Genomic DNA, 24438 nt, shown 5'->3' with positions numbered 1-24438 from the left:
GTTCTTTATTCTGCTCCTAACCTTTCCAGCCGCCTGCTTCAATATGGGACAGCAAACCAGAGCTTATCATTTCTGAAACCACAGAGACTACACAAAAGAAGGGAGTGGGGGGAAAAGCTTGGGACTAGCCAGCTTCCCCCTTCAGATCCCTTGTCTCTCAATTTCATTTGAAACTTAATTGGCTTGATACCACCAGCTTTTCTGCTTGGCTGACACAGGGGAGAGTTGTACACACCAGATCTGTCACCGCTGTCTTGCATTAACTATAATAATGGGAGCCTGTGCAATTTCCTTCTAATCTATTTCTTGTCCATTTCATCTAGGCCTGGCTTAATTCTCATTCTGCTGTATTTTTTTAAATGATATTTCAAGCTCTTATCGACTCGCTTTAACCTTTTTAAATAAAACATTGACTGTTAACTAACACCCGGTGTTTCAGCTGTAAAGTGATATCGAAGCATCAGTATATTAACATACTGGCGATAGAGTGCAGCAGTATTATATATCATTATTAAACGTGTCAGAGGGAACTATTCCCTTACATATATTGTAAGGGAAGAGTGGAAATCAGGACCCACTGAATTGAACTAAAAAAGAAAAGGACTCACTTGCATTTATATTGTCCCTTCCAGTTCGCTCCAAAGGGCTTTGGAACCACTCAGGTACTTTTGAAGTGTAGACACTGCCACCATGAAGGAAACTCAACTTCCGATCTGCACAAAGCAAGATCCAACATTGAGATATAAAACTAGTAAACTTTGTTTCATTGAAAGCAAAATACTGTGCATGCTGGAAATCTGAAATAAAACAAAAAAATGCTGGATAAACTCAGCATATCTAGCAGCACGAATGGAGAGAAAAACACAGTTCACATGGCATGCAACCTTCACCCTTCCCCCATATAACCATGTGTCCCTTGTTTTTCAGTTGTGCTGTAACTGAGCATTGACTTATCATAGAATCATAGAATTCCTGCAGTGCAGAAGGAGGCCATTTGGCCCATCAGGTCTGCACCAACCACGATCACACCCAGACCCTGTCCCCATAGCCCCATGCATTTAGTCTAGCTAGCACCCCTGGCACTAAGGAGCAACTTAACATGGCCAATCCATCAAACCTCACATCTCTGGACTGTGGGAGGAAACTGGAGCATCTGGAGGAAACCCACGCAGACATGGGGAGAATGCGCAAACTCCAAACAGACAGTGGCCCAAGCCAGGAATCCACCACGCGTCCCTAGGGCTATGAAGCAGCAGTGCTAACCACTGTGCCACCGTGCCACCCCCATGATCATGATGAATGCTGGAGCAGGTTTAAAGGGCGTCCTCCTGCTCCTATCTTCTATGTTTCTATGTAACCCTGGCAATTAGCTGGATGGACTGACAGGGAAAATATTTTCCATCCTCAGGAGTCCTTGAAGATCACCGAGGATAGTCCAAAATGACAGTTCATCTTCTACATGAAGGAACGGCAAGATGGGACACTCAGCTGTAAACTCAACTCTCCCTGAGAGAATCTCTCAGGATGTCCCCTATGTTCTCCCTATGTTCTCCTATTAATGCATTCTGCTAGCTTACCTTCATGCCACTATTAACACTTCCTCAGTCCTTGATGGCACCATTATCTTTGTCTTACATCCATGACATTTTTGTCAGTCTCTCCTTAGCTCCTGACCCTCCATTCTGCCCTACCTCTCTCTCCAACCAAACAATTCAATACATTTCTTTCCCTCTTCCATTCTGAATACAAGATCCCGAGGAGGTTTGACAGGGTAGATTATGAGAAGTTCTCACTGGTGGGAGAGTCTCAAACAAGTTACAAGACCAGTCATTTAAAACTGATATGCATCGAAATTTCTTCTCAGAGAGGGTGGTGAATCTCTAGAATTCTTTACCCCAAACAATGGTTGAAGCTGGATCATTAGAAGTATTTAAAGTGGAGGTGGATAAATATTTGATAGATTGAGGAATAGGGAAATATGGGGAAATGGCACTGAAAAGGAGTTGAGGGCTGTATAGATCAGCCATGATTGTGTTGAGTGGCAGGGCGGGCCAGAAGAGCCTCATGGCCTACTCCTGCTTCTATTTCTTGTGTAGAAGGGTCATACAAACTCATAGATCATAGAACCCTACAGTGCAGAAAGAGGCCCTTCGGCCCATCGAGTCTGCACTGAACACAATCCCACCCAGGCCCTACCCCCATATCCCTACATATTATACTCACTAATCCCCTCTAACCTACACATTCCTGGACACTAAGGGGCAATTTCTTAGCATGGCCAATCAACCTAACCCGTACATCTTTGGGAGGAAAGCGGGGTACCCAGAGGAAACCCATGCAGACACGAGGAGAATGTGCAAACTCCACACAGACAGTGACCCGAGCCAGGAATCGAACCCAGGACCCTGGGGCTGTGAAGCAGCAGTGCTAACCACTGTGCTACCGTGTCGCCCAAATATTCAATTTTGTTTCTCTCTACACAGATGCTGTGTTTAGTTCCTATGACATTTGGAGACATGCCCATTAAATCTGAACAGTCGATGTATGATTTATTTGTACTAATTTATTAGTGTCACAAGTAAGCTTACATTAACACTACAAAGAAGCTTTTGTGAAAATCCCCTATTCGCCACACTCCGGCACCTGTTCAGGTATACTGAGGGAGAATTTAGTGTGGCCAATGCGCTTAACCAACATGTCTTTCAGACTGTGGGAGAAAACTGGAGCACCCGGAAGAAACCCACACAAACACGGGAACAATATGGAAACTCCACACAGACAGTGATCTGAGCCGGGAATGGAACCCAGATCCCTGGTGCTGTGAGGCAGCAGTGCTAACCACTGTGCCACCATGCTACCCACATTATTATAGTGTTATTCCATAATAGACTTCCCAACTCCCCATCCATTAGCCTCCTAATGGTAAAACTCTTTCATATTCACTTGGCTCCAGAGTAAAGGTTAACTGACGGAATGAGTAAAGGAACAAAGCAACAAAGAGGTCACAAGAAGGGCAATCTAAACATGTGTTTTAACATATATATGTGTGTATCTGGGTTAAAACTGGAAAAAAAATCTTTGTGGTAAGACATTATGGTAACTCTGAGGGCAACTGGAGCTTACAAATCTCTAAGTTAAAGGCCAGTTGCAACTCGTTAAAGGCAGAACACGATTCAGAAGATTGGAAAGTAGCTAACTTTCCATTTTCCTAACAAAAGGTCAGAAACACAATCTGAGAATTATAGGTCTGCAGCATGACATCCAGAGTAAGAGAAACAATGTAGCCTATTCTAAAGGAAGTAATTCAAGAGCTTTTTACAAGCGTAAAGGCAATAATTCCAAGCCAACAGGACTTTATGAAAGACAGATCATACTGAACAAATTTATTGGAGGTTTTGGAAAGTTGGGGTGTGTTATATGTCTTGTTAGATATCTTGTTATATATCTTGGCTTCCAGAAGACACCACAAGAGGTTTGTAACTGAACTGAAATCTTCTGGACAAAGAAGGAACTAAATTGGATAATAAATTGCCCAAATAACAAGAAACAAAGGGCAGTGATCAATGATAGTAGCTATAATTGGATAGTAGAGCACTTTAGGGTTCAATTCTGGGGCTTTACTGTTCAATGTTTATAATTGATCTTGGCAAAGACATTAAAAGTAGAACCTTGGAATGGCCAATTTAATTCTAACTACCTTATACTGGAATGCCAGTATAAAGAGTTGACTGTACTGAATAGCAATGTAGGTGGATTGTACTGGCCAGATTCAATCAATATTTAGCATAGCAAATGATTGATGGGATGTATTTTCCCAATTTGGAAATCAGCCATATCTTCTGACACTCTATGGTTATGTGTAGTCACTGCTTCTTCCTCCTCACCCATTCCCTCACTCTGCCCCAGAGGAGGATGGGCATACTAGATAGAAGCAATACTTGAAGCAGTCTGGAACTTATGCAGGTTGATTGGCCATGCTAAATTGACCCCAGTGTCAGGGTATTAACAGAGTAAATATGAGGAGTTACAGGAATGGAGCCTGGGTGGGATTGTGGTCGGTGCAGACTTGATGGGCCGACTGGCCTCCTTCTGCATTGTAGGGATTCTATTATTCCATGTTTGGTTCTAATTCAAAACTCTGATCTGTGTTGCGTTTGATAATCTCATCAACAGCAGATAGAATGGCTTATGATTAGCTTAAAGTTTTCCAAGGTCACAGAGGGAAATATTGGTTGAGGTTCCCAAACTTTATTCCTACACTGCAAACACTACTGGAGCTCATGTGCCCACTTGCATTGTGTGATACAAGCATTAATTGCCCACTTAAGGGCCTTAATTAGCATTGGACAGGAAGTTGGGCAGGAAGGCCTTCAATAGGCCTTCCCAACATTGACTTAACAGGGGTGGAGGTGAGAAGGTGATAGGGTTAAATCCACCCCTCCCCACACCCCCCACCCCTCCCCCATGGGGTTATCATTAAATTCCACTCCATCTCTACAGAGATTGGAAATTCAGCAGTTGGCTAAAGAAACCTTCACCACTTTCACAGACCACATAATTCTGAGTCCATTAGGTCTCAGCCATGGTCCATGGGTATGACTCTTACCTCTGGGTCAGAAATCTGTGAATTCAAGTCCTATTCTGGAGACTTGGACGCAACATCTAAACAGACGCCCCATTGAACGGTCTGTGTTTCTAATGAGATCTCACATCAAGGCCTTCTATGTCTTCTGCGAATGTTAATGTTTACATGGCCCTGGTTTTAGAGAGAGCAGGATAGCTGTCCTGGACAATATTCATTCCTCAATCCATATTGCAAATGAGATTGGTTATTATCACATGACTTTTTATAGGACTTTATATTGTGCATGAATTCTATATTGCAACAGTGACTGAACTTCAAAAGTATCTCATTGGCCAAGGAGCATTTTGGGGTGTCCTTTGAGGTTGTGAAAGGCATTAAATATCTACTAGACTCCCTTTCTTTTTACCAGCGGATTGGGTTTAATATTGCAAATGGAACCACCTCATGGACATTGGTGCCTCCTAGCCCAAACTTGAATAAGTACCAGCATAAAATAAGTCATATCTTTTTTTCATTCTGTTGTTGACCAACCTGATGTTTTATCTATTTCACAGTGTGTTTACTCCCCAGGTTGGGAATTCCATGGCCAACGTAATTCATGGCATCAGTTTTGAGCCTTGCCCTCCAGTAGTCCAATTCATCATTCAGTTTCCCAGACAATTACACATACAAACCTCTTGCTGCTGCAGGGCACTAGGTCCATTTAATACTCAATAATGGCTGTGTAACCAGAGATAGACACATCATGACAACCATTTCAAAGCAAGTGACCTTTTGACTGAAGTTTCAGGGAAAATTAGTTCTTAATTATGTCATGCTGTGGAATATCAATCAGTAAAACTAGTGCATTTTAATTTTACGAAGGGTTGGATTTGTTGGAACTAAATTCTCCTGCACTTGTCTGCAATTGTAATGTTCAATTTTGAATAAGTTATTAAGCGTAGATGAAAATAAATAAACATTTTCTTGCCATAAGCAAAATGTAATGATCGACATACTGTCAATAAATGTTCTTATTCTGCAAAGTATTATGACTTCTAGAAGTACTTGTGCAGTATTGAACTATTGCATATTTATAGATGTGTTCCTCAAATGCCATTGCATCTGCACCTCCCCCTCCCCATGCAGAAGGTAATGGGTGCTGAAAATTAATTTATTTCTTTTAATTGCGAGGTGATGATTCTGATGCTCATTAAATTGCAACTTGGCGTATTGAAAGTTGACCTTAATCTAACGTTATGTGCTAATTTTCATTTTAACAAGATTTGATTTTCAAGGTCTCGTTTCGTGAGGCTTTATTAATAATTGACTAGTTCTCTACAAAGCTCAAAATGATTCTTTGTTTTCTTTTCCTTACTTCCAGCTATCTATTTACTGCATGCATTTTTATAAGGTGCTGTGGAAGAATGGTTGAATATTGCCGTGGTTCCAAGGATATTTTTATATCATTTGTAATGATGTACTAAGGGCAGGGTAGATAAGGACCATTTCTCCAACCATTCCTTGGAAAGTTACGATGCAACATTCTGTGTGAACTCCATGTCATTCCATGGAATGGTAATGTGCAAATAAGGAGCTAGCTGTCCTTCATTTTATTAAAGGCTAGGACCAGGTTTTGTATGCAATCACCATTTAAATAATACACCACCATCCTGTTCTTCCTGCTGAAATGGATAACTTGACATTTATCCCATTATACTTCATCTATCATGTATTTTCCCACTCACTCAACTTGTCAAAATCACTTTGAGGCCTCTGAGCATCCCCCTCATCCAAGTAGATTCCCACCAAGTTTTGTATCATCAGCAAATTTGCATTTTGGTTCCATCATCCAAATCATTGATGAATATTGTGAATAGCTGATGCTCAAACATTAATCCCTGTGGAACCTCACTCCAGAAATAGATCAGTTTATTTGTACTCCTAGCCTGTGCTGCCTCACAGCGCCAGGGTGGCACAGTGATTAGCTCTACTGCCTCATAGCGTCAGGGACCCAATTTCAAACCCGGCCTCGAGTGACTGTGTAGAGTTTGCACATTCTCCCCATGTTTGCATGAGTTTCCTTCAGGCGCTCCGGTTTCTTCTCATAGTCCAAAGATGTGCAGGTTAGGTTGATTGGCCATGCTAAATTGCCCCTTAGTGTCTCAAGGTGTGTAGGTTAGGGGGATTAATGGAGTAAATATATGAAGTTACAGGGATAGGGCTTGGGTGGGATGCTTTGTCAGAGTGTTGGTGCATACTCAATGGGTCAAAGAGCCTCCTTTGCACTGTATGGAATCTATACTATATTCTCTGTTTCCTGTCTGCTAACTAATTCTCAGTGCATGCCAATACATTACCCCCCCCATTCTATGTGCTTTAATTTAATCTCTTATGTGGGACTTTATCAAACATTTTCTGAAAATCTGAATACATCACAACCACTGGTTCATTCTTATCTTTTATGTTCTCAAAAAATTCCAGTAGGTTTGTCAAAAATGTTTTCCCTTTCATACAGCTATGGGGCTGGAGGAGATCACAGGGTTAAAGAGGTGTGAAGCCATGGAGGAACTTGCAAAAGAGGATGAGGATTTTATTATACTGCATATTCGCTAGTGGGTGAAAAATTCTTGTGTTTTAGAATCATAGAATCCCTACAGTGCAAAAGGAGGCCATTTAACCCATCGAGTCTGTACCGGCCCTCCAACAGAGCATCCTACCCAGCATCACCCCCACTCTATCCCCGTAACCTCACACATTTACCCCACTAATTCCCTAACCTATACATCTTGGGACACTAAGGGGAAATTTAGCATGGCAAATCCACATGTTTGGGCTTTGGGAGGAAACCAGAGCACCACAAGGAAACCCATGCAGACATGGAGAGAACATGCAGACCCCACACAGGCAGTCACCCAAAGCTAGAATTGAACCTGGGTTTCTGGCGCTGTGAGGCAGCAGTGCTGGTCACCCTGCTCCTATGCTGCCCCTGCCAAGATTAGTAAGCATATTGTTGTTGAACAGAGCGCTTTTCCACTTCTGAAAAAACAAAGAAAGTTATAGCGCAGGAACAGACCCTTCGGCCCTCCAAGCACTGACCATGCTATCCATCTGAACTAAAACCCCCCTGCCCAAAGAACAAAAGCTTTGCATTATTGGAGTCATTAGTCCTTACATTCTAATTCACTGTTGATAGACAGGGAAGGACCAATGTGACCTCCTTCACTAAGGAGAGTAGAAAATTAAGATCAAGTTTTTAAAGTTTGCCTTGCACCAGTCACTAATCTGAATTCATAAAGTATTTAGTAGAACACATTTGCATTGAGGTGCAGTTTCCCTACCTCTGAGACAGAAGCTCAGGGTTCGAGTCCCACTCGCGGATTAGATGGCCAAGGAAGGTATGTGTTCGTAAGACCGCAAAACAGTTGCGAATCAACCTATAAATCCTCTCAACATACGCAGGCCAGGGAAAGATTCCTGGTCAGCCATGTTGATAGAAAGACATTGGAGCCTCTACCATCACTATTGTATAACTAAAACATGCATGGAAAAGTTGATGTTGCCATCGCAACTCAGATTCCTTGGGAAACAGGTAGTTGGAATGGATTAGTGTCAACAGCATGGATTCATTTCCTTGGTCTGGTCAGGGTGGGATTTGGGACCTGTCTCCTTGTCCTGGAGATTGTGAGCCAGACCCGCCTTCAGGAGAACTGATTCCCTTTAACCCTCTGAGCAATGCAGTTTTGATTTTGATTTGATTTGATTTATTATTGTCACATGTATTAGCTTTCAATGAAAAGTATTGTTTCTTGTGCGCTCTACAGACAAAGCATACTGTTAACAGAGAAGGAAACGGAAGAATGAAGAATGTAGTGTTAGAGTCATAGCTAGGGTGGAGAAAAAGATCAACTTAATATAAGGTAGGTTGACATAGAGGTAGGTAAACCTGTGGCAAATGTCATGTATAGATCGCTAACTTTTACAACATGATAATCACCTCACTCTTCATCCAGTCTGCAAACTGAATATGAGTAATGTTCATGAGTTAATATTCTTGGAACACCTTAACTGTTAATCACAGAAGTGTACCAATTTGATGGCTGAAATGTTGTCCCAAAGGAGTTACTTCATCAGTTTTCTAGGACCGGATGGTGTTGAAGTATTTTACAAAGGCACAGATCTAACAAATCTATCATGTCTTTCTGAAAGAATTAGTGCAATAATGGTGGAAAACCAAGTCATCACAATCAGTAGATACATTTTCCAAAGTCATAAAATCGATAATGGTGTCAGGGTGGTATCTAATTGGACGACGAGCAAGAACGTGGGAGGATTGCGCGAAGGCTCCCTTCCCTCTCCCCTCAGCTGTCACCAACCTGTCTTTAAATCCCCTCCAGCATATCAGTACTTTATGATTTAATTATACCATCATCCAGTATATTTTGAAGACAGGTTTTCTTTGTCCTAATGAGGGGTCTTTTAGAATCCCTACAGTGTAGAAGAGGCCATTTGGCCCATCACATCTTTACCGGCTTTCTGGCAGAGTATCCTACTCAGACCCATACCCTGCCCTACCCCCGTAACCCTTCACATTTACCATGGCTAATCCGTCTAACCTACACATCTTGAAATACTTAAGGGGCAATTTAGCGTGGCCAATCCACCTAATCTACACATCTTTGGACTGTGGGAGGAAATCGGAGCACCCAGAGGAAACCCACACAGACACGGGAAAATGTTCAAACTCCACACAGTCACCTAAGCCCGGAATCGAACCCAGGTTCCTGAAGCTGTTGGACAGCAGTGTTAACCACCAGACAACCATGCAGGCAGGCAAAGCTATGTTGCTGACAAGAAAGCTACTGTCCATCATTGGTAATGGGAGCATCTCTACTGTTCCAGTACTTACTCTGGGAGTACTCAAACAAAGAACAGAGAATACAGAACAAAGGAAAATTACAGCACAGTAACAGGCCCTTCGACCCTCCAAACCTGTACCGACATGCTGCCTGACTGAACTAAAACTCCCTACCCTTCCAGGAACTATATCCCTCTATTCCCATCCTATTCATGTATTTGTCAAGATGCCCCTTAAAAGTCACTATTGGATCTGCTTCCATTACATTCTCTGGCAGTGAGTTCCAGCCACCCACCAACATGTGTAAAAAACTTGCCTTGTACATCTCCTTTAAACCTTTCCCTTCGCATCTTAAACCTATGCCCCTAGTAATTGATTCTTCTAGCCTGGGAAAAAGCTTCTGACTATCCACTCTGTGCGTGTCCCTCATAATCTTGTAGACTTCTATCAGATCACCCCTCAACCTTCATCGTTCCAGTGAGAACAAACCAAGTTTTTCCAATCTCTTCTCATAGCTAATGCTCTCCATACAAGGCAACATCCTTCTCTGTACCTCTTCAAAACCTCCACATCCTTCTGGTATTGTAGCGACCAGAATTGAACACTATATTTCAAGTGCAGCCTCACTGCTCTTGAATCCTCATCCAGGATTTTTACCCAGCCTCTGCTAAGGAATTGCAATTATATTTTCAAGTCAGGATGGTGAGTGGCTAGGAGGGGGAACTTGTAGGCATTCCATATATCTGCTGCCCTTGTCCTTTTAAGAGGTCCCTCTGCACCGTCGCCTGCTGCAGTTTTTCGCCCCGTAAGTAATAGTCCTTCCTACCATTCTTCCTACCAAAGTGGACCACCTCACACTTGCCAACATTAAATTCCATTTGCCATTTCCTGGCCCATTCGCCCAGCCTATCTAGATCCTTCTGCAGACTCTCCACACCCTCCGCACAATTTGCCGTTCCCCCAATCTTGGTGTCATCAGCAAATTTCGACACTCTACACTCGGTTCCCTCCTCCAGATCATCTATATAAATGGTAAAAAGCTGAGGCCCCAGCACCGACCCCTGGGGCACTCCACTAGTCACCATCCGCCAATCCGAATAGCACCCGTTGACCCCCACTCTCTGCCTCCTATTTGACAACCAATCCTCTATCCTTTTAGATGTCTCGTCTCACCTATGTACAGGGATGCACTTTGTGGCGGGAAACTGCGTTGGCCGGTTCATTGCCAGATCTGGCCAGACCACATCAAGCAAAGTAGCTTCCTGCTCTCCTCTGTCAAAACTGCTGATTGATTCCAGGATGGAAGACCCCCATTAACCTGTTCAACTTGGACCTTCTCCATGGGTCTGACTATGGTTCAGTTGGATGTGGGGTCCAGATGGATGCCATGAGTTCAATGTAAAGTGGATGTCCATGTCTCCAAACAACAAACCTTTCAGGAAATGATTGGGGTATAAAAACACGGTGGCTGTTACTAGGGAATCAAACACGCACATGCAAAACATGCTGTTAATAATTACATACCAAAATGCTTGTTAACAGAGGGTGATGCCCTTCTGACTCATGAGCGTTTTAGAATCCGAGGATCTCCTGAGAGCGATACGTGTGCAACAATGAGGCCTGGACTTGGGCCCATTGGGTCTAGCTTTCATGTCTTTCAGTTACATTGCCCACTGGAAGCTCTGCTCAGACTCAGATGTGGCCAATTGTCAGGTATCTCACTTCCTGGGTCAGATAAGTGAGAAGGAAGTGGATAGAGTAGCATGCTGGACTTCTTATTTTGGGATTTTGGGTTAAAAATCATAGTTCAGATTTGACGAAACGAAAATTTGCTCTGAATTCTGACTGGATAAGTCCTGCAAGGACTGTCTCCACCCGGTTCCGAATGGACACAGGGCTAACTGCCAAAATTGTCCTTAAATTGATGAATTGACTCATTGAGATCACAAGAGGTCAGGTTTGGGAAATTGGAAATGGTTCAGAAGGCTTTTGTCCTCCGACACTTCAAAATACATTGCTGGAAAGGAATAGAGGGATTTTTCTGTTTTACTTTGTTTAATTCTGATCTATCTTGCATGGCAGAACTTGATCCTGAAGCCCGGAGACTCAAATTGCGAGTGTTCCGTTTCACAGCACTAACTCCCCTCTCTTTTAATGATCACAAAATGTGCACAAAAAGAATTAGCCGCTGTCTTTCATGCCTCTTTAGGGAGGGAAGGATTACACACACACACACACGCACACACACACACGCACACACACACACACATTCACACACACACACACACGCACATATGCACACACACTTTAAGCCTCTTCAGCTTACGAGACAGATGTTAATTAGATGAAATTCTTATTTGTTAATGAAAAGAACAAATGTTATTGCTATTCTGGAGGGAACTGTGAATGATTTGCAGCTGCATTTTGCTGTCAGAATGAAATTCCTGCTGGGAAAGGCAGTTGTGTGGAATCGGACAAGCGAGGCAGTGCTTTGGCCTGGTGCACCCGGTGCCTGATATGAAGTGTGTGCAGCTGCAGCCTTTCTGAGCTCTGTTCACGAAACCATGAATGCAAGAAGAATAGTCTCCTGGGTAATTCAGTTTGTAGTATTTTCTTTTTGGTTGTGCTTGGTAACACTGGTGTGAGAGGCAGGCCCCGTTCTGCAGAAGTACAGATTCATTACAGTCGCTACAGTGCAGAAAGGGGCCATTCAGCCCATCAGGTCCATACCAACCACAGTCACACCCAGGCCTTATCCCCGTAACTCCACATATTTGCCTCGCTAATCCTCCTGATGTTAATTTAGCATGGCCAATGCACCTAACCTGCGCATCTTTTGGACTGTGGGAGGAAACCGGAGCAGCCGGAGGAAACCCATGCAGAAACGAGGAGAACGTGCAGACTCCGCACAGACAGTGACCCAAGCTGGGGACTGTACCTGGATCCCTGGCACTTGAGGCATCAGTGGTAACTACTGTGCCACCGTGTTACCCATTAGATCATAAGACCATAAGACATAGGAGCAGAATTAGGCCGCTCGGCTTATCAAGTCTGCTCCGCCATTCAATCATGGCTGATTTTTTTCTCATCCCCATTCTCCTATCTTTTCCCCATAATCCCTGATCCCCTTATCAATCAAAAACCTATCCATCTCTGTCTTAGAGACACTCAATAACTTGGCCTCCACAGCCTTCTGTGGCAAAGAATTCTGCAGATTCACCACGCTCTGAAGAAATTCCTCCTCATCTCTGTTTTAAAGGATCGTCCCTTTAGCCTGAGGTTGTGCCCTCTGGTTCTAGTTTCTCCTACTAGTGGAAACATCCTCTCCATGTCCACTCTATCCAGGCCTCGCAGGATCCTGTAAGTTTCAATAAGATCCCCCCTCAACTTCCTATACTCCAATGAGTACATTGAAACAGACATTTGCAAAATTAGTCAATTTTGAACTTATTTTAGGTCGCTCCACTTTTCTTTTCTTGCTCCCGGCTACCATTTTCCTATTAAGAACCTGAGTTTTTGATTGCATGAAAAGAAAAGAACGACTTCATTCATTATAAAGACAGAAAATACTCAGCAGGTCTGGCAGGATCTGTGGAGAGTGAAACAGAGTTGACGTTTCAGGTGGATGATCATTCATGGGAAATGAAAAATGTTAACAATCCAGTGTGTTTGGAGCAGGTGAGAGGGGTGAAGGTCAGAAAAAAACAAAGGGAAGGTCTGTAATAGGGGGAAAATCAGAAAGGATTAAATGACAGGAAGTTTGGTGACGCGGGGGTCAAAGGTAATGAGATAAGAACCAACCAATGTGTCTAGAGGAGGTATGAATGGCAGAATGATGCCAGCTGTGGTCTAAAAGCAGAAGCGAGAGCCAAATCGAAACATGTAAAGAAAGGGAAGAAATTGGGGTCTGAATTGTCAATGTTGGGGTGATTTTAAAGTAAAATAAAGTTTATTTATTTGTCATAGGTAAGGCTTACTTTGTTGTTGTTCTTGCAATGAAGTTACTGTGAAATTCCCCTAGTCACCACAGTCTGGTGCCTGTTTGGGTCAATGTACCTAACCAGCATGTCTTTCAGATTGTGGGAGGAAACTGGAGCACCTGGAGGAAACCCACGCAGAGACGGGGAGAACAGACAGTGACCCAAGCCGGGAATCGAACCCGGGATCCTGGCGGTGTGAGACAGCAGTGCTAACCACTGTGTCACCACTTTAATTTACTTTTACTTTACTTTAAAAGCTTCGCCCAGCCTTCTGCACTGCTCTGGCACCACCACGGGTCAGGAGACATCGGTGGAGGCTGTTTTGCGAGTTTCTGGCTGGGCACCATGGCCTCACATATGCCATGGCCTGTTCAGCGCTATGCTGCCAGCCTCGCCAGTGGGAATAGGCCTCACCCACAGAGTTTCAGAGTGAATCACGCCCGGGCACTCTGCAGTGCTCAGAATGTGGGAGATTCAATCTAAAAATCCCACTTAAAAATCCAGCAGGAGTTACTCCCATTTTTGTGCAAATTGAGAATTATTTTGGGAGAATTGAGTGTGAAAATATGCGGTATTGTCCCTCGAGATTTACATTGAGCTTCATTGGCTGGGTAAGTACAGAGAATGACCAGAACTCTCCACTCACCTGACGAAGGGGCAAACCCTGAAAGCTAGTGGGTTTACTATCAAATAAACTTGTTGGACTTTAACATGTTGTTGTGAGACTTCTTACTAAGTACAGAGAAGGCAGGTTAAGAGTAACGTGGTTAATTAAAATGCTCGCAGGCTGAATGGAGGCTCCTCACAAAGCAATCTCCCAGTTTGCGTTTGCACTGGGACCAAGAAGAATGGCAGATTGTTAACTTGGTTGCCACATATTAACAATCTAGTTACATTTCAGACACAGGTGAGTAAAACTGACATTGCAGGTTAAGCAGATACTCCAGGGACTGCTTCATTTCCCAAACCACCCCAAAGGTGTATGACAGGTAAATGGCTTCACAGAATCGCAAAATCACAGAATACTACAGTGCAGAAGAGGCTCTTCGGCCCATCGAGTCTGCACCAACACATGAAACGCCCTGACCTGCCCACCTAATCCCACTTGCCAGCACTTGGCCCATAGCCCTGTTTGTTGTGGCGTGCCAAGTACTCATCCAGGTATTTTTTAAAGGATGTGAAGTATCCCGCCTCCATCACCCTTCAAGGCAGTGCATTCCAGACTGTCGCCACCCTCTGGTTATAAAGGTTCTTCCTCAAATCCCCCCTAAACCTCCTGCCCCTTACTTTTAACTTTTCGTCCCCTCGTAACTGATCCTTCAATTAAGGGGAAACAACTGCTCTTTATCCACCCTGTCCATGGCTCTCATGGTCTTGAACATCTCAATCAGGTCACCCCTCAGTCTTCTCTGCTCCAGAGAAAACAACCCAAGTCTACCCAATCTCTCTTCTTAACTTAAATGTTCCAAATTAGGCAACATCCTGGTGAATCTCCTCCGCACCCCCTCCAGTGCATTCACGTCCTTCCTATAAAATGGCGGCCAGAACGGCACAGCTCCAGCTGTGGCCTCACCGAAGTTCTATACAACTCCCTCAAGACCTCTCTGCTTTTGTAATCTAAGACTTCTTTGTTTACAGCCCAAAGCCACACTAAAAGTTAACTGGTCAGCAGAAAGAGGTGTAATATTTGCATTATTTAGTGACAGCTTGAAGATTTCTGCAGGGTGGAGCGGTGGCGCAGTGGTTAGCACTGCTGCCTCTCAACACCAGGGACCTGGGTTCAATTCTGACTACCTGTGTGGTGTTTGCACATTCTCCCCATGTCTGCATGGGTTTCCTCCTGCAGTCCAAAGATGTGTGGGTTAGATTGATTGGACATGCTAAATTGCCCCTTAATATCGGGGGATTAACAGGGTATATGTGTGGGGTTACAGGGTTATGGCCTGGGTGGGATTGTTGTCAGTGCAGGATCGATGTGCCAAATGGCCTCCTTCTGCACTGTAGAGATTCTATAAATCTATGATTCATAGTCGGGGAATTCTTAAAATTGCCCCTTAGAGTCTAAAGATGTGTAGGTTAGATGGATTAACCATGAACCAGAGTTCACAGTATTAAAAGCAATATGCCTTGTTAATTAAAAACATGCAGTGATAAACTCACCATGCGAAAAGAAAAATGACAAGGTTTCCCAAGTTAAATTACTTCATCACAAAGTCAAACAAATTGAATGAAACAAAAAGTAAATTTGTACAGCACATATTCAGCCAAGTTGGACTCCATTGGAATGGATACTGATGTTTTAAAGACTCAAGCATTTGCCACGGTTACAGAGATAATGATGGGGAGAGGACCTGTGTAATGATACTTTGTCAGAGGGGCAGTGCAGATGTGATGGGCCCAATGGCCTCTTCAGCGCTGTAGGGATTCTGTCTATGATTTCTTATTAAATATGAAGATGGAGCACTTTCCCTTTCTGACAGTATTGAGTGTATGATGCTGGTTGTTGTTTAATTTGATATGGAGAGTTTTTTAATTTTATCAGTTAGTGAAGGTATATTATAGTCCACCCCCCCCCCCACCCCCATGTGGGCCTTGTTCACATTAGTCGCCTGACTGCAGCTTTTACCTCATTTATTGATTGCTCGTCTTTATGACAGATCTGGGTTTCCTCTGACTAATTGCTCTCTGTATTTGCTCTAGGTTTTCTCCTCCTCCTGGGCATATAGAACTGAAAAGCAGGCATTGTAAAGGTTGACATTAGTCAGGTGAGACCCAATTTAGCTCCTTTGGAAATGGCTCATCATCTCGAGATGGCTCTATCGTAAATTCTGGAAGAGTGCAAAGAATCGGGGGATGTGGGGGAACTTTTCCGAGCTATGGTTCATCCTGTCGGAGATGCTTAGGAATAATCCCGGCTAACCACTACCTTTGGATCCCTTGCCTTTGCTGATGGGCAACTGAGTGACACAGTGGTTAGCACTACTACCTCACAGCAGCAGGGACCCAGGTTTGATTCCCAGTTTGGGTCACTGTCTGCGTGGAGTTTGCACATTCTCCCTGTATCTGCGTGGGTTTCCTCCGGTATCCTCCCACACTCCAAAGATGTACGCGTTAGGTTGACTGGCCATGCTAAATCAATCCTTAGCATCAGGGGGCACTAACAGGATGGAGCTATGACGATAGGGACTGGGTGTGATTGTGGTTGGTACAGGCTTGATGGGCCAAATGCCTCCTTTTGCATGGTAAGGATTCTATTTTTTTTTATGTTTATGTCAAATTGCTTTTTTTTCCTCATCAGTGAATCTTTGCACTGATATTAAATGTATGAGGCAAAAATCGCTCATCCTGAATTTAGGCAGTCAATGTGGCTCCGTGAGTAACTTCTTAAAATGTGCTTCCGCTGTGCTGAAGATGCATCACAAATCAGGATTCAGTGCCTGCAGCCTCACATCCAACTTTTGTCTCACTCCCTGTGGAGCGTAAGTCCACTGTGAATTCAGAGCAAATAGACAAAGGGGGAAATTATCCAGGGTCCGACCACCTCCAGAATCGTAGCAGACCATACAAAGGTCTGTTGAACTCGGGCGGGATTTCCTGGTTTCAAGGCAAGAACGGCCTGAAAATCCCACCCCAAGTGATTAATAAGGGGATCAGGGATAATGGGGAAAAGACAGGACAATAGGGATGAGAAAAAATATCAGCCATGATTGAATAGCAGCAGATTTGATGGGCCGAGTGGCCTAATTCTGTCCCTATGTCTTATGGTCTTGTGGTCTAAGTGTTCAGGGCCTTTGTTCTCCCCCACAATTGATTGAAATGCTTTGACAGTCTGAATGCAGTCCTCTCAAGAAGTCTCCTTCTTGGTCCAGGCTCCTGATTGTAAGAGTTCCTCCTCGGCAGTGGAATTTTCATTTCACCCGTGTCCCCGAAATATGCATTGCAAAATTAACATCTGCACTGCTGCAACCGGTAGACATAAAGGAACCTGTTGCACTTCCTGAAGAATTTCTTTCCGGTGTTTTGCCCGACATTACTCTCTTGAACAACAGTGTGCAGGATTATTAAAGATCATTATCATATTCTATTTGTGGTGACTTCATAGAATAGAATCCCTAAAGTATTTGGCCCATTGAGTCTGCACCAACCACAATCCCACCTAGGCCCTATTCCCAGAACTCCACATATTTATCCCACTAATTCCCTTACACAAAAAGGCAATTTAGCATGGCCAATCAACGTATTCCATGCATTTTTGGACTCATAGATTCATAGAAACCCTATAATGCAGAAAGAGGCCATCTGGCCCATTCAGTCTGCACCGACCATAAACTCACCTAGTCCCTACCCCATATCCCCATATATTTTACCCACTAATCCCTCTAACCTACAAATCTCAGGACACTAAGGGACAATTTTAACATAGCCAATCAATATAACCCACACATCTTTGGACTGTGGGAGGAAACCCGTGCAGACAATGACCTGAGACGGGAATCGAAACCAGGTCCCTGGAGTGATGAAGTAACACTGCTAACCACTGTGCTACCGTGCCGGCCAACAGTGAGGGGGAAACCAGAGCACCCAGAGGAAACCCACACAGACACGGGTAGAATATGCAAATTTCACACGGACAGTGATCCAGGGCTGGAATTGAACCCGGGCTCTTGACGCTGTGAGGCAGCAGTGCTAATCACTGTGCTACTGTGTCGCACAAAAGTTTTCACCCCAGTTGGGACTTGAACTCACAATCCCTGGCTTTGGAGGCCAGTGCCTTGTCTATTAGGCCACTGGAGCGGCATGCTTACTGTGCAAAAATTGCTTGCTTGTTTCTTACATTACAATGGTAACATTACAATGAGGCTCTGAAAGGTGGTATCAAAATGCAACTTCTTTCTTTTACTGGTTTTGAGTTTACTTTTTCAAGAAAAATGGGGAACATTTAAATGGAACTGCCCCACAGGATCAAGGCAGGTTCTCATCCAGCACCCATTTCACTCCCCATCTGTTTATAATCTGCACTCACTTCAATAGAGATAAAAATAGAGTGGGGGGTCTAATACACCTACTTAACCTGAGTCCATCCCTTCACACTGGGGACTTTAGGGTAAAATGAATCCCTTAAGTTTTAACTATTTGAATGTTACCAAAGAGATGCCATTAGTTGGCAATGTGATCTGAACAATTACTAGTACGTGTGGGTAAAAACACCCCAAAATGAAATTACCAAGCTAAATTTATGGCTGGAAACTCAGAACGGTCTAACAAGACAATAATGTATGAAAACAATTCCAGAATGAGGGAGTTCAGTTACATAAATAGAACATTAGCCAGAACATGAAAAGTTAAGAGATTTGATAGAAGTGTTCATGAGGGGGCCAGACACTTGCCTGGGCATGTACATCTCCAATGGTATCCAAGAGGTTTGATACCATCCAAGACAGCAATCCACTTGATTGGCACTCTCAATCATCTTAACGTTTCACTCTCTCTACTGCAAACGGTGTGTACCATCCAAGATGCACTGCAGCAACTTCCCAAGGCCTCTTCAACAGCACTGTCCAAGCTCTCAACCTCTGAGAAGGGCAGCAGGCACATGGGAACACCACTACCTGCAAGTTCTCCTCCAAGCCACACACTCCATCCTGACTTGGAAATATATCGCCGTTCCTTTACTAACGCTGGGTCAAAAACCTGACAATTCCTTCCTAACAGCACCATGGGTGTGCCTATGCCATCTGGACACCAGCAGTTCAAGAACATGACTCAGCACCAACATCTCAAGGGCAGTTAGGGATGGGCAATAACTACTGGCTTAGCCAACAACGTCCAAATCCTACGAGCAATGAAATAAAGAACAGAGCAAAACTGTTCTTATGGTAGAAGGGTTGAGAATCAGAGGACGCAAATACAAGGCGAATGACAAAAGAAACAGTGATATGAGGAAAAACATTTTTACTCAGTGAGTGATTAGTATGTGGAATGCAGTGCCTGAGAGTACGGTGAAGGAGGATTCAATCAGCCTTCTGAAACAGCAATTGGATGTTTTGATTTGATTTGATTTGTTATTATCACATGTATTAGTATTTTTCTTGCACGCAATACAGACAAAATATACCATTCATAAAGAAGGAAAGGAGAGAGTGCAGAATATGGTGTTGTAGTCGTAGCTAGGGCGTAGAGAAAGATCAACTTAGTATGAGGTCGGACCATTCAGAAGTCTGATAGCAGCAGGGAAGAAGCTGTTCTTGAGTCACTTGGACTTTTGCATTTTTTTCCCAGTGGAAGAATTTGGAAGAGAGTATGGCCATAATTTTACCGGCACACCCACCGCAGAATTGGGGCGGGCGCAGTTCGCAGATTGACATTCTCTGTTGGCCTCAGACGGGATCTTATGAGCCTCGGGCGGGCAAGGCAGTGCAATACTGACATATGTCCAGGGTGAATGGGGTCCTTGATTATGCTGAGCAAATATTCACAGGGCTACATAGATAGGGTGGTGGATTGGCACTGGCTAAATTGCTTCTGCAGACAGCTAGCATGGATATAAGGACCAAATGGCCTCCTTCTGTGCTGCAGCCATTATAGAATTATGTGATTCATTTACCTAAGCCACAGGCACCAAACCATTGAATATCATCTTGTGTTCAGTGCTCAGTTAATGTACATGCATTCAGCTTTAGAGAGGTTCTGGATTGAACCTCTGCTGTTCTCTTTATATTCACATTTCAGTTTATGGTGTAGCAGGGCTGATATTTCTCTGCCAGACCCAAGTGTGAGCACTGTGAGAATATGCACCAGAAATACACAGTTTGTGGAGCACACAGAATAAACATCTTCTAATTTAAGGTGCCCCGAATATGAATCATAGAATTATAGAATCCCTACAGTGCAGAAAGAAGCCATTTGGCCCATCGAGTCTGCACCACCGACAATCCCATCCAAGCCATGACCCCATAACCCCACACATTAACCCTGCTAATATCCCTAACACTCAGGGGCCATTTAGCTTGGCCAATCAATCTAACCCGCACATCTTTGGACTATGGGAGGAAACTAGAACACCTGGGGGAAACCCACACAGAGACAAGGAGAACGTGCAGACTCCACACACATGGTCACCCAAGGCTGGAATTGAACTGGGGTCCCTGATGCTGTGAGGCAGTAATGCTAACCACTGTGTCACCATGCCACTGATGGATTTACATAACAACAGAACTGCCTTGCACTACATCATAAGAAGTCTCACAACACCAGGTTAAAGCCCAACAAGTTTATTTGATAGTAAACCCACAAGCTTTCAGAACGCTGTTCCTTCATCAGGTGAGTGGAAAAAAATGGATAATTTTCCACTCACTTGACGAAGGAACAACGTTCCGAAAGCTTGTAAGTTTACTATCAAATAAAGTTGTTGGACTTTAACCTGGTGTTGTGAGGCTTCTTACTGTGTTTACCCCAGTCCAACGCCAGCATTTTCACATCATTGTACTGCATGCGCAGACTCCAATGATTCCATGGTGTTTATATCCATTGCCCTGCTCAGGTGTCAGTGAGATATGAAGGGGCTTGATAGGCTTGATGTGGAGAAGATATTTTCACTTGTGGGATGGGAGACTGGGAAACCCAAACTCGGGGCTACAGTGTCAAGAGAATCACTGATAAATCGAGTTGGGAATGCAGGAGAAATTTCTTTATCCAGAGAGTGATTAGGATGTCAAACTGAAAACCACAAAGGAGCTGTTGAGAGGAAGAGCAGAGTTGGAATTAAGAGGAAGTAAGATAAACACACAAGAAAGTAATAAAAGGATATGCTGATGTGATAGTTTTAGATGAAGGTGGGAAGCTCTCGTGCAACATAAGGATTGAGCTCAGGGGCCTGCTATTTTTACATCTTTGCAGTTCCATGCTGATGTGTTGAACATTCTTTATATGAAGAAAAGAATCCTGATATTAACTCTACGTTGTTTTTTCCTTAGTTTGATACTGTGAATGGCAATGGAAGACCATTGAATCCATACAGTAGAGAAGGAGGCCATTCAGCCCATCAAGTCTGCACTGACCAAAATCCCAACTCAGGCCCTATTCCCACAATTCCACTTGTTTACCCTGCTAATCCCCCTGACAAAGGAGTCAATTTAACATGGCCAATCAACTTGATTGGCACATCATTGGACTGTGCGAGGAAACTGGAGCACCCGGACAAATCCCACGCACATACTGGGAAAACCTGCAAACTCCACACAGACAGTGACCCGAGGCTGGAATTGAACCCGGGTCCCCCTGGTGCTGTGAGGTAGCAGTGCTAACCACTGTGCCAACATGCCACCCTATGGTTAGATTCCATTTATCTTTTGGAGATGATCATTGCCTGGCATTTGTGTGATGTCAATGATACTTGTCATTTGTCAGCTCAGACCTAAATGTTGCCCAGGACTTGCCCCGATGAAGGCATAGACGGCTTCATTATCTGAGCAGTGGAGCAGACCGATATACAATCATACAAAGAACAAAGGACAAAAAAAATTACAGCACAGAAACAGGCCCTTTGGCCCTCCAAGCTTGCGTCGACCATGCTGCCTAACTAAAACCCCTCCCCTTCCGGAGACCATATCCCTCTATTCCCATCCTATTCATGTATTTGTCCAGACGCCCCTTAAAATTCACTATTGTATCTGCTTCCACTACCTCCCCAGCAGCGAATTCCAGGCATACACCACTGTCTATGTAAGAACCTTGCCTCATACATCCCTTTAAACCTCACTCCTCGCACCTTAAACCTATGCCCCCCAGTAATTCACTCTCCCACCCTGGAACAAGCTTCTGGCTATCTACGCTGTCTGTGCCCCTCATAATCTTGTAGACTTTTATCAGGTTGCCCCTCAGCCTCTGTTGTTTCAGTGAGAACAAACCAAGTTTCTCCAACCTCTCCTCATAGCAATGCCTCCGTACCAGGTAATATCCTGGTAAATCTTTTCTGTACCCCCCTCCAAAGCCTCCATATCCGTCAATATCCCACACTTTTCTGACCTGATGATGGAGGGCTCCCTTGGTGAAGCAGTTGAAGATGGTGGGCTCTCGGGTATTATCCTGAGGAACTCCTGCAGTGAAGTCCTGGTGTTGAGATGACTGATTTTGAACAACAATCTTCCTTTATGCTTAGTGGTTGGTGGAGAGTTCACACCGAGTCTGCCTAATATCTCGATAGCTTCCCTCACCTTCACTTTTAGCTCCTTTGACACCAGCAGCAGGATTCTTGTGATGCCTCGGTGTACATGTCGATGAACCACTTCATCTACACTGTTCCTCCCACGTACACATTTCATCTAATTTATCTGGAAGAACTCTGGACTTCCTGTTTACTGGTATCCGCAAACTGAGCAATTTGCATTGACACTCTGAATCTAAGTCATTAATGTAAATTAGAAAGAGCAAGGTAACAAAAGCGATCCCAGGCCATTCCACTTTGCAACCCATTGCCTCTGCTCCTGAAAATATCTATTCAAAGTCATAATTGTCACTGTAATTTGCACTTGTTATCTCACCAAGCCCTAATTTGTGTGAAATTTTATTGTCAATGTACTATGTCTCATATGTGAGGTAGCATTATCACAAAATAAATCTCCATAAAAATTATACAGATTATGCCGAATATAAAGTAACACAGTAATTGCCAGTACTATGCAATGTTTATATCATTGTATTTTCCATGGAATGTTGCATGTTGATTGAAAACCAATTAATGTGTTTATTAAAGGACAATTCTGACTGAAATGGGTAAGATAGCTGCAATACCTGGAAGTCCCCATTAACCCCAACAATCTCAACCTACCTGCTGCAGAAATCCTCACTCATGTCTCTGTTATCTCTGGGCTGGCTTTATTAATTTGTTCATGGAATGTGGGCATCACTGGTTGGGCCAGCATTTGTTGTCCAGCACTGAAAGCATTTAAGAGTCAACCACATTGCTGTGGGTTTGGAGCCACATGCAGGCCAGAACAGGAAAGGACAGCAGATTTCCTTCCCGAAAGGACATTAGTGAAGCAGATGGGTTTTTACGACAGTCGTCATTGGTTCCATGGTCATCATTCGACTTTTAGTTCTAGATTTTTATTGAATTTAGGTATAGGCTGAGAGAGGTTTCTGATAGACAAGGGAATTAAGGGTTATGGGGAGAAAGCGGGAAAGTGGAACTGATCCACTTCAGATCAGCCATGATCTTGTTGAATGGTGGGGCAGGCTCAAAGGGCTAGATAGCCTATTCCTGCTCCTATTTCTTATGTTCTTATGTTTTTATGAATTTTCAAATTCCACCATCTGCTTTGGTGGGATTCAAACCCCAGAGCATTACCCTGGGTCTCTGGATTACTAGTCCAGTGACAATACCACCATGCCATCCATTCCCCTACGTACTCTTGACTGATCTTCCATTTTCCCTCTACATCCTGAAATTGACGTCACGTAAAAGTCTGTTGTACATATCTTAATTCGCAGCAAGCCCCATTCCCCTATCATTCCCATGCTCGCTGTCCTATATTGGGCCCCAGTCTTCATTTTAAAATTTTCAGCCTGGTTTGCAAATCACTCTGTGGCCTCATTCCTCCCAATTTCTGTGATCCCCTCCAGCCCCATGACCCTCCGAGGTCTCTGCGCTCCTCCAATTCTGGCCTCTTGTGCAACCCTAATTTCAATTGCTACATTTGCTGGCCATGCCTTCAGGTCCCAAGCTCTGGAGTTCCCTCTCGCCTACACTTCTCCGCCTCTCTACCTCCTTTAAGCTGCTCCTTCAAACCTGCTGCTTTGATCAAAGGCGTGATTTTCTGGCCATCCCCCCATGGCGTATTCTCCGGTGGTGAAGGTGGTCTGCCATGGCCAACGGCAAGAACTTCCAATTCTGCCAAGGTCTGCGGGGCTTTGTGCGCTCTCTACAGCATCCGCTGCCATGGAACCTGCCACGGTGAACGGGGATCACCATCAGTGAGGCCGGAAGGTTCCACCAACAGGAAGAGCTGGAAAGTTCCTGCTCAAGCTTTTGGTCATCT

The 24438-nt window shown here is 43.9% G+C and overlaps 1 pseudogene; it reads right to left on the bottom strand.

Moving 5' to 3' along the window:
- The window catches only part of LOC145355629 (ferritin heavy chain B pseudogene), a 37551-nt pseudogene extending 14829 nt beyond the window's left edge, over nt 1–22722 (bottom strand).
- Between the last annotated feature and the right edge of the window lie 1716 nt (nt 22723–24438).

This window comes from Carcharhinus amblyrhynchos, chromosome 19, assembly GCF_965287045.1.
Source record: "Carcharhinus amblyrhynchos chromosome 19, sCarAmb.v2.hapA, whole genome shotgun sequence".
In the NCBI taxonomy this organism is placed as follows: domain Eukaryota; kingdom Metazoa; phylum Chordata; class Chondrichthyes; order Carcharhiniformes; family Carcharhinidae; genus Carcharhinus; species Carcharhinus amblyrhynchos.
This window is presented reverse-complemented; position numbering and strand designations above follow the sequence as displayed.